Below are 10,040 nucleotides of genomic sequence, written 5' to 3' on the forward strand. Positions count from 1 at the left end.
TTCTATTTGGGGAGCATGTCAATCATCATCAAACCACATTCTTTAGTTCAGTGAGCTTCATTTATGGACCATCAAAGCCTCATCTGAACATGGATGCACCACTTGCATAGGTTTAATACCCGTAGATGAACTGTTAATCACACAAATCACACAAAAATCATAAAAAAAACATAGTTTAGAAAACATAGAAACGATAGTTTCATGTTATTCTTTAACTCTGGACCCCTCCTCTTGACGCATGGACACTCCCATGAGTCAACTCATCCAACCTTGATTCCTGTCTGAAAGAAAAAGATTAGCTAGATCATGTCCCAGGCACCCTCAGGGCTTCACCTCCTCTGGAGTAGCTCCATAACCCTGCAATAAAAGATGTTAATGTGTTTTGCATATTAAGTTTGCTTAAAACCCCGGCTCCGCCAGGAGCCTGCATACACACCATCATGGCCTGGAAAACAAGATCTGGAAGTAAAATCAAACTTCACACTTATAAACAATTGTATCATAAGAGTAATAGAGCACTCAGCATCAGCAGGACAAGCATCATGTGCAGGTTTTCTCAAATCAGTAGACTACAATTATTGGCATAATTTGCCTCAGACATGGATCATCCCATGTACTCAGTTAACATTAATGTAATCGGTGACTTCCCTTAAGCAAAGTCACTCCATGTATTTAACACTAGGAGCTCAGTAGTGGCCAGCTAATGAGCCCCATATTAAACTATTCCACAAACACTGCATCTCTTAGTTGCTTTCTCATGTTACTTGTCCATCTCTGCTGAATCCTCTACATGCACTCTTAGAAAAACAAACATCAGCAACACACATGGACAATCCTGGAGGTCAGGCACAAATTGACAGGGTCCAGAGGTGCTATAAAACGACCATAAAGACCATAGCTGTGGACAGAATGTTTTACATTTTATTCACATCGTCAAAGTAACCTTTAACATTTTCCCAACAACACAGTGTAACAGCATCACCAATTCATAACCTGTAAACACAGTTTTCTTCACACATAAACCCAGAAATCCTGTAGTAGGAAAACATCAACCAGCTATCCTGGTATAAATCACATGATCAAATCACATGAAGAACTGTAATGCTGTAGAAAAGTTAGCGCTGCGCAGGTGTATACACACTTTCTCACAGTCACCTCTGTGAGCAACACAAGGTAGTGAATAACACCCCTGACAGATTCACAGACACAGAAAGTGGCATTTAAAAGGTTAAATCGGTACAGCCAAAGCTCACGCAACCTCGATGTTGCTGTCATCTTTCTGCTCCTGTAAAAAAAAGAAACACACATAGATTCATCTGCACCTTTGTCAGGTGGGGGTTAACTTCGCACAGTGATGTCAGTCAGTCAGTTTTATTTCTCTTCCACTCATTCATTCATGCATTCATTCATTCATCCTTTCTTTGCTGACAGTGGAAACTGTCATCGGATTTCGTTTCCACTTCTCAGCAAAATGACGTCATTTCAAAAAGAAAAAGAAGAATTTTTTAGATCGGATTATCTCGCTGAATCCTTTTTTGGGTAGGGACCTATTTTCTAATTGTCCCAGATAAGTGACTTTCTCCTGAGCACATTTTAATTTTTTGGAGAAACTCACTTGCAACAATTTTCTTGACGACGTGTCGTATAGCGCTTCTGTTCTAATCGTGCAGATCTGCTCAAACAGAGGTTATCAAACAAAACTTTCAGTGCACTGTGAAAGTATCAAAATAAAAAGGCCTCGTTAAGTCATGACACACACTCCTCATCTCAGGAGGGTAAATCATACCATTAGCATGATTTATCAAACCATCATACTAATTGGCAGACTCAGCTTCACAACAAAAGAAAAATCATCAGCTAGATAAACTCCAAACCAACCATCAGCTGCACAACACACAACATAAGCCTCATGTCTCATTAGCTATGAATTTAATCTGTACTTTTTACTCATTTAGGCCACAGATTTTATTTAGTTTTCCTTCTTCCCCGTCATCATAAAACATGTGACATGTCGTCATGCATTTCACAAAAGACGTTTGTTCTTATATATATTCAGAGTTGTGTATCTGGGTGCAGGATTCACTCACACATCACAACAGGAAACTCAGTGTTTAGAGTCTCCACTCTAACAAACTCCAACACATCCCATTCACTCGTGCTAGAATTCAGCCACCTTTACTTAATCTAAGAACCATCAACTAATTTGCATATCCGCTGTTAACTCACCAAGTTGACAGGACAACAGAAATGCATGTTCAAAATATTATCACAAAATAGAATTTCCCTCATACAGTAAATTACTTGTGCTGCATCAATCAGGCAGAAAGCATCTCCCAATTTACTATATTAACAACTAAATTTATTGTCTGATCACTGGTTGGTCAAACCAGAATCCTGTTTTTTTTTTTCCACAAAATTAAACTGTTGTCCTGCAACCTAGAGAGTTAACTGTCAGCATTGGATAAATTCAGCATTTGATAACAAGTCTCTGTTAAATTTACACTATTTTAACACTGATGAGAGATAACAAGCTGATCTTCATTGCATGTGTGTTTGTGTTATTAGGCAGGTTTAATCGATGTCTGTGGAGCTGCATCTCCAGCAGGACATGTTCTTAAAGCTGCCTTTCCTGCACACTTCTCTGCTATTATTTGATCATTTTCAACTAATGTGCTATGAGTCCACTGATTATTTCTTTTCATCACACGAGGTGATTTGGACAAGATGATGAACAGACTCACATGCTTAAGATGGTGTCTAATCTTCATGAGCTCTCTTTTGTTTGTGTTAGTAGGGTTAATGCATGTTCTGCTTGTGTGTGTGATTTTGTATATGTTTCTTTTCGCAGTGTTTCAGACTCCTTCACAACTTTCCACTTAAGCAGTCAGTTTTCTTTTCCCCAGATTTGCTAACCCAAATTTTGATTTCCCACATTAAACACCAGCTTTCCTCTGTGTTCTCACCTGCTCTCACTCTGTCGTCCTCTCCCACTTCAACAGTCCAATAGCCGGCAGTTCTTCTTCAGCTTTGTCCTGTGTTCCACTGTCTCTTCTTGCCATTTTCTCCAAAAGCGGCAAATGTCAAACAAAACTTTCAGTTTTCCTCAAAAGTCCTTTTCACAAGCACAGTGACTTTGCAGCTTGTTGGAAACACAGTGTCATTCATCCAATCAGTCAGGATGATGGTTTGCTCTTCTTCTCCACTGCTGTTTGTCCACACTGCTGCTGCTTGCTGGGTCTCTTTGCTCAGGACTTCGCTGCTGTCTCTTTATCTGCCATGTTATTGCTCTTTGGAACTGCATTCCTTGTCTTCAGGGAGGAGTGAGAGCTCACTTGTGAGGATGAGGGACACATGGAGCTGTAAATAAGTTAGCCAGAAATTGGCCTGAACATTTCCAATGATGTTAAACTATAATTTCCTTCCGACTGCTGCATATGGGAAATTGATCCGGGTCTGCTCCTCACCTGCAAGTGACACACTGAGACATTTTGATCATTGTTCTCATTGCTTAACCGACACACAGAACTCTCTCTCTGTTTTTTGTGAACTCTCCTTTCTTAAAAGTAGAAAATGAGATTGTAGTTGTTCTTGGCTGATAAACTCAAAACCTTTTTCCCTATGTATATTTCTCATCTACAATGTAGATTTTTCTCCTTCTTACTCTCTCTCTTTTTTCTTTTTTTTCCTTTTTTTTTAACACTAGCTGGTGCAGAATCACCGCTCTCACAATGGGAGACAATTACGTTTTGTTTTCTTTTTTGGATTCTTTTCAGTATTCATTTCTGCTTGGAGGGTTTCTTTTAATTTAGTCAATGCAGAGGGGCTACATTTTCCCTCCCATGTGGGACATTTAGTTTTTTTTCTCTTGATTTCTCCATCTACATGCACTAATTTGTCCGGCGCCTGGACATTTTTTCCTCTAACCACTGCTCGTCAGCCGTGAGTTTTGAAGCTTCGTTACCCATTTTAATCCTTTACAACTACACAACTGCGGCACCTTCTCTGGCACGAGAATCGAGAGAGGTAGTTGACACAGCCTTCTACTTTCAAGCTATTCTTGAAAGCGGTGTCAGCTTTACGTGATAAAACACGACCTTTTTCTCTCTTCACCAGTACTTGGGTGGCCAACAGTAAACAAATTAATGGAATAGTTCAGCCTCCTTATTGTGCTGTAAAGTCAACTTATTCCATCAACACAAAAATAAAACAATAAATACCTTTATGCGCGCGCTAACTTTACCCACTACGGGGGAGCTGCCAGTCCCAGACGAGCTCTATCTTTATTTTATTTACCCACTACGGGGGAGCTACCAGTCCCAGACGAGCTCTATCTTTATTTTATTTACCCACTACGGGGGAGCTACCAGTTCCAGACGAGCTCTATCTTTATTTTAAAATGCTACCAGCCTCTCTGGGCGAGCTTACACGGTTTTACGCAACGTGTCTCAGAGTGTCAATATTCACCTGGTTGCTGATTCACTGCCGGTCTCTCAGGTCCGCCTCATCGACCCCCACCGTCGTGGACCACTTTTAAAAACGCTGGCCAGAACCCGAATTCACGTCTCTGGTCTTTTATCCTGTACCTAGACAGGAGCTGTCGACAGACTTCAGCGCGGGCTTCTCACGACGTCAGGACTCGATGAGGTTTTCCCGTAGGATCACACAAAAGTGTTATGTTAATCCGGCTCGAAGGACCAAAAAATGTCAGGAGTTTTCCTGTAATGCAACTCAGATTGGAATAAATGACACTCAGACAGGTTTTACAAATTAACGTGCACGGGAGAGAACTGGACAGGCGCCGTTCCTTCGCTTGACCTCAGTTGCTCTCGTCCGCTCTCCCGTAACACTGCTCTTTTATTGTGGTTACATGAATATGCATAGGTTCCTTAACATATGACGTATACCTTGTGTGTGTGTGTGTGTGTGTGTGGAGTGAGATATGATCCCGTGAAGACTCCCCAAAGCTGGTGCCAGGAGTCTAGCGGTCCATCTAAACAAAAAGCTCTTAGACTAAAACAGATACAGAGTAGGTGTCCTCCTATACCATAAATCAGTAAGAGAAGGTACAACCTCTCTCATGCTCCCAGGATGTGTGTGTGAAAGTCAGAGAGCTCTGGAATGCACACAAAGCTTGCACAACGTAACTTCTCTAGTAAAAAAAGAGCAAACACATCTAGAAAACCTTAAACAAAATGTACTTCTAAACATAAACATAATAAAATCTTTCAACACTATATCACCAATTATGTTAAGAAAAATGACGTATTAACTACTACAAAACACTGACCTTTGTGGGAATGCTTGGAGCAGACTAACATGTGAGCTGGAGTGTTCTGAGACGTTATATTTGGTATATCCAGACCATCCGTCGGCTCTTACTTCGGAAACATGGCTTAAAAAATTTCTCTTCAACGACGTAATCCGATAAAAAAAAAAACGATCTCTTTACCCGTCGGCTTCCCGTGGCTGTCATGCGACCGGCTATTGCAGTTAATAATACAACAGCTTCTTGCCATTTTTTGGGTTTCTTTTTATCGCTGTGTAACTGAGTTCATTTGAAAGCCTGCGTGCGCTAGTACCTCTTGCCACAAGTTCCCAGAATCCTTTGCGGTTTTACCCCTGAATGACGTCACATTTTCAATCTCTATCCTGGTGGGCCGGTCTCTAGTCAAAATGCCTGGGCCGATTTTTTGCCCCAGTCCAGCCCTGGAAGAGAGCATATGCTGCTGCCCAATCCTGATCGTGAGACAATCACAAGTGAAAATCTTAATTGTTGCAGTGAGGAGGCTGAGCAGAATTCTGAGATTAAAGTCATAATTCTGACTTTTTTCTCAGAAAAGGTGGGACTTCTTTGAGTTCCACCTCTCTCGACCGGGGAAATAAACAATGGTAAAATATTTTTCTCACACAGAAATAATTCACCAAACACAAATTTTATTACTTTTTGTGCTGTTTATATACTTTTACAACGATTTGTTATAAATGCCAATTCTTTGGATTTGTGTATATCTTATGTTCATTTCAGCATCCTTTCTGTTTGTTTTTCTTTCACAGTTGATGTTCAATCAACACGTTCTCACTCCCAACTCGTCAAATGTGCGACGCATGGTCAGGCTCCCTCTGCTTCACTTATCGACGCACAGGGTACCCCCCTCACGTCGAGAATTGACGTGCAGGGTCCTCCTATTGAATACTATACTGCTCCCTAAACGTTGTTTATTGACGACAAGAGATTTCCGCGGAAGAGCCTGTGGTCCGTATATTCCTACATTTCCGAAATCACATTGTAGTGACGTGTACTGAACACAATATATTATATAATGTAAGCAACTATCTGAGAAACAGCAGATATAGCATATAAATTAATTATAGGCCATTACTTTTGTATCGTTTATTGCATTTATGGAGGGAGAGGTGTATGCTGGGTAATGGCACAGCTAGCCACTGGGTGACTTTATTCACCCGCTTCGGCTGTTATCAGTCCATACAAGGGGCGTTATTAGCAGACATCAGTCCCATAGATGTGGGCCATCTCCACCTGTTAGATTGTTCAGAAGGTTGTTATCATCCATCCAGATGGAGGATCACTAACTGGAGCGTGGGAAGACTCCAGAATCCACTCTGGCTGGAATCCAGTGGATACAGCAGTGTTACAGGTAAGACCATTTAACCGGACAGCATTTATAGAATGACTATTAAAAGTCAGCGAGTGTCAATAATGTTAATGTGGTTATGTTAGTAATACACCGAGTGCTAATATAACAGCTTTAAGATGCATTTGTAGATATTATTACGTGTTTTACCGTCTTTATGGTGCTAGCTTAAAGTTATGGTGTAAACGTTAGCTTATATTGTAGTAAAGCTGTTACTGTTTAAACGATGTTGGGACAGAAATATTAGCTTCTGTCATGACTGATGAAGTTACTAGTTAATAAAGTTTCCAGTAAAGTGATTAATCGTAGCCACAGATTGACAGTAAATATCCCGATTAGCTTCAATGCATCTATAATAAATATGTGCAAGTTTCAATGCTTCGTTTAAACTGTATGATACTTATACTGACCCAGGGTCAGTGTAAAATACAATCCTAGCTGTGTGAACAAAGCCTGGCTCCTTTAATCCTGCATGACAAACCTCAGGATGCAGGTTATTATTACTCTTTCCTGCTGGCACACCTGTCACACCTGAGAGTCAGCTAGAAGCAAACAGTGACGTGGACATCATGCAAAGACTGCCAGACTCTGTAATACTGTAAATGATCAGTGACTCAGGTTCACACTAAACTTTAAACGGTACCTCTGTGTCTCTGTGTGTGCTGAACATCTAGAATTAGGAGTGAGCCAGGCTGCATCAGCAGAATCTGTTATATGTAAATATCAGTATTTTCTATTCAGGTGTCAGGAAAATAGGTAAGACTGCAGTGAAGCGATGTACCAGATTAATCCCTGGCCAAAGGTATCGTACTTAAATCAGACTACTGAACCAGCCACATCAGCCTTTTGTGAGGTCTGTTTAAAGTAGACTTAAAATGAACTGCAGGTTCCTGAGAGGTGGACTGTGAGCACAGAAACACATGTTCATACATACAGCTGCAGCAAGCTTACATTAATTTTAATTTTAGCGATCTTTTCTTATAGAATCTCTACTGTGAGTCATGTTACCTGGGATTACTGCTATGTTTACCTGAAGGCCTGGAAAAATGTGCTGTGTGAAGGATGTAAATCAAATCAGATCTTAACTTAACTTACAGTTAAGCAACATATTCATATTTAATTGAAATATGAGCCAATGATTTTCTGATTGCTGATTCCAAGAGAGTCTTTGTGGAAATCCTGTTTGGCTTTTTGTTATTTTAATTCTCTTTTCAGTTTGCCAGAACAGTTCTCCACAGTCACTGTCCACATGGGTCAGTGGGACCAAGCAGCACTCTGCTAATGTGTGGACTCTGACCAGCAACATCCAGCAAGACCCAGACAGCGTTTTCTATCTCCCAGCTGGAGTTTTTTTGTTTGTCTGTGACTGGAGAGTCAGATTTTGTTGAGGCTGGAGGAACAGCCTCACACTTGCAGAGGTAAGTCAGTTTGTAGAGATCCCTCCCACCCTGGCTTTTATGTGCTAGATTTCTTATCTCAAACAGTAACATTTCAGTGACTGCTGCTTATACCACAGGTTAATACACGCTACTGATCCCTGATGGGAGAATCATCACCTCTGCCAGCAAAGAAGCCTGGTGGATGTTTGTTTACAGTCTGATGATGGGACATCATGCTCTGCATCTTCAAAGTTTGTCTCTTGATTATTCTTCATACACAGTAATGTGAAGTATGCTCATATCTAGTATAACTGGACCAACGTGGTGCTCTTCATTTATGGAGGCTGCAGAGTCTGAATGTTGGATGTTGTGTATCTCGTGTTCTCTGGGCTTTGTTGTCCTCAGTCTTTTTGCAGGATCAGAAAACAAAACCAGGAGGCCTGTAAATGTTTCTTTTCCAGTTGGATGATGATAAGACTGTGACACGGGATGCCACCTTTAGTCTTGTGATGAGGCAAAGCTCAGGAAGAAGTGTGATTAAATGGTACCCACATGTGTGCTGCTGAGAAGGATGTACAGGGGCACCTGCAGCCAAATCCAAGCCTCCTCAGGTTAGTTGTAGTTGCAGAACGCTATAGGACTGAGACAGCTGAGGCATCATATGTTTGATTAAATGGATGAAAAAGAGAAGTTTCTTCCCTGTAATTATCACTTTTTAAAATCTGTAGCAGCTTCAGGTCTGTCAGCGTGCTGAGGTCACAGAAACAAGAAAAGCAGCTTCAGACTTCAGAGTGTTGTTTACAGTTTTCTGTCATCATGATCTCCCCTGAAGTTTATCACTATTACCCAAGCAGTAAGTCCACAGTACTGTTTTACTTTGTGAAATCTGTATTTGAGAATGAAGAATGTTACAATGTATTTTTGTTCAATATTTAATTCATTCAAGAAAATATATATTCTTACAATTTATCAAAGTAATCTATCAAAAAAATATATATACATATATATATGTATATTAGCTTTGATAAATTAATTTGACACCTGAATTGAAAATACCATATTGTACTCATACAGAATCAGTATGGTATCATTGTCTGTCTGTTCACTGATTGCTGAAACTAAGAGCTACTTTGATCTGTGTAGATCTAAAGTCTCCAAACTCAAGCTCTGATGTTTCTTCACCCCTGTGTGTGTGATATCTGATTTCCTACATGCTGGCGGAGCCGCAGTTTGTGCTCACAGATGGTGACAGTGTGGAGAGACGGTGGTGTTTCCTCAGAGGAACTAGCAGAGTCACAAAGGGCACGAGTCCATCTCACCACCTTGACTTGCTGACTGATGCTCGTCTACACTGCACAGAGGAAATCAACTGACCGAGGTTTGTCCAGTGAGGTGTTATGAAATGTATATTTTACATCTTCTATGCTCATAGATATGTTTTTGTTGACAGAGGCTCTGCAGAGGTTAGACAAAGCAGAGAAAATTACAATTCTGATCTCTCATCAGAGGCTGCAGATAAACCACACACAGCTAAAATAGAAATAGTTGTGAGTTTTAGAATTGAATGTTCTTTATACAGCCACATGTTGTACACAGTATACGTGCTTTACACCTTACTGTGATTTACTGGGATATTTGTTGCCTGATGTTCAGGCCTGGTTACTTCCTGTCAGTTATTTTAGAAACCATGTGGTCACCTGACCTAAGACTGTTTCTTCTTCTTCCCCTTAATGTTGAAGTGTCAAATGTCAAACAGCTGGAGAGGAAACTACACCAGTGTACTGGGATGTTTCACCAACACGTGCCAGATCCTGTTCCTTCATGGTTTCATCACCAGAGACAGCCTTTACCAGCCACACTCTAACTGCAATTAAGAAAACAACCGTAAAAATTGTTGTTTTTCTCTTTTGTAATTAATGATAATTCAGTGAAGATACTCTGCTGCTTCCTTTTATTTCGTCACACATTGCTTTAAGTTTTTCAGTGTCCAGTTATTTTTTACTGCTGT

The 10,040-nt window shown here is 40.5% G+C and overlaps 1 long non-coding RNA gene across 3 annotated transcripts; it reads left to right on the top strand.

The window, feature by feature from the left end:
- Positions 1–6,635: 6,635 nt before the first annotated feature.
- On the top strand, positions 6,636–8,885 carry LOC102082311 (uncharacterized). Of its 3 annotated transcripts, none has more exons than XR_003221120.1 (4): positions 6,636–6,656; positions 7,877–8,071; positions 8,149–8,643; positions 8,761–8,885. It is a non-coding gene; the product is annotated as an uncharacterized LOC102082311 (long non-coding RNA). The 3 variants fall into 3 exon arrangements; XR_002063067.2 differs by having other exon boundaries at positions 8,170–8,643; XR_003221118.1 differs by lacking the exon at positions 6,636–6,656 and adding an exon at positions 7,275–7,455 and having other exon boundaries at positions 8,170–8,643.
- The last annotated feature ends 1,155 nt before the right edge of the window (positions 8,886–10,040 follow it).

This window comes from Oreochromis niloticus, linkage group LG2, assembly GCF_001858045.2.
Source record: "Oreochromis niloticus isolate F11D_XX linkage group LG2, O_niloticus_UMD_NMBU, whole genome shotgun sequence".
Classification (NCBI taxonomy): domain Eukaryota; kingdom Metazoa; phylum Chordata; class Actinopteri; order Cichliformes; family Cichlidae; genus Oreochromis; species Oreochromis niloticus.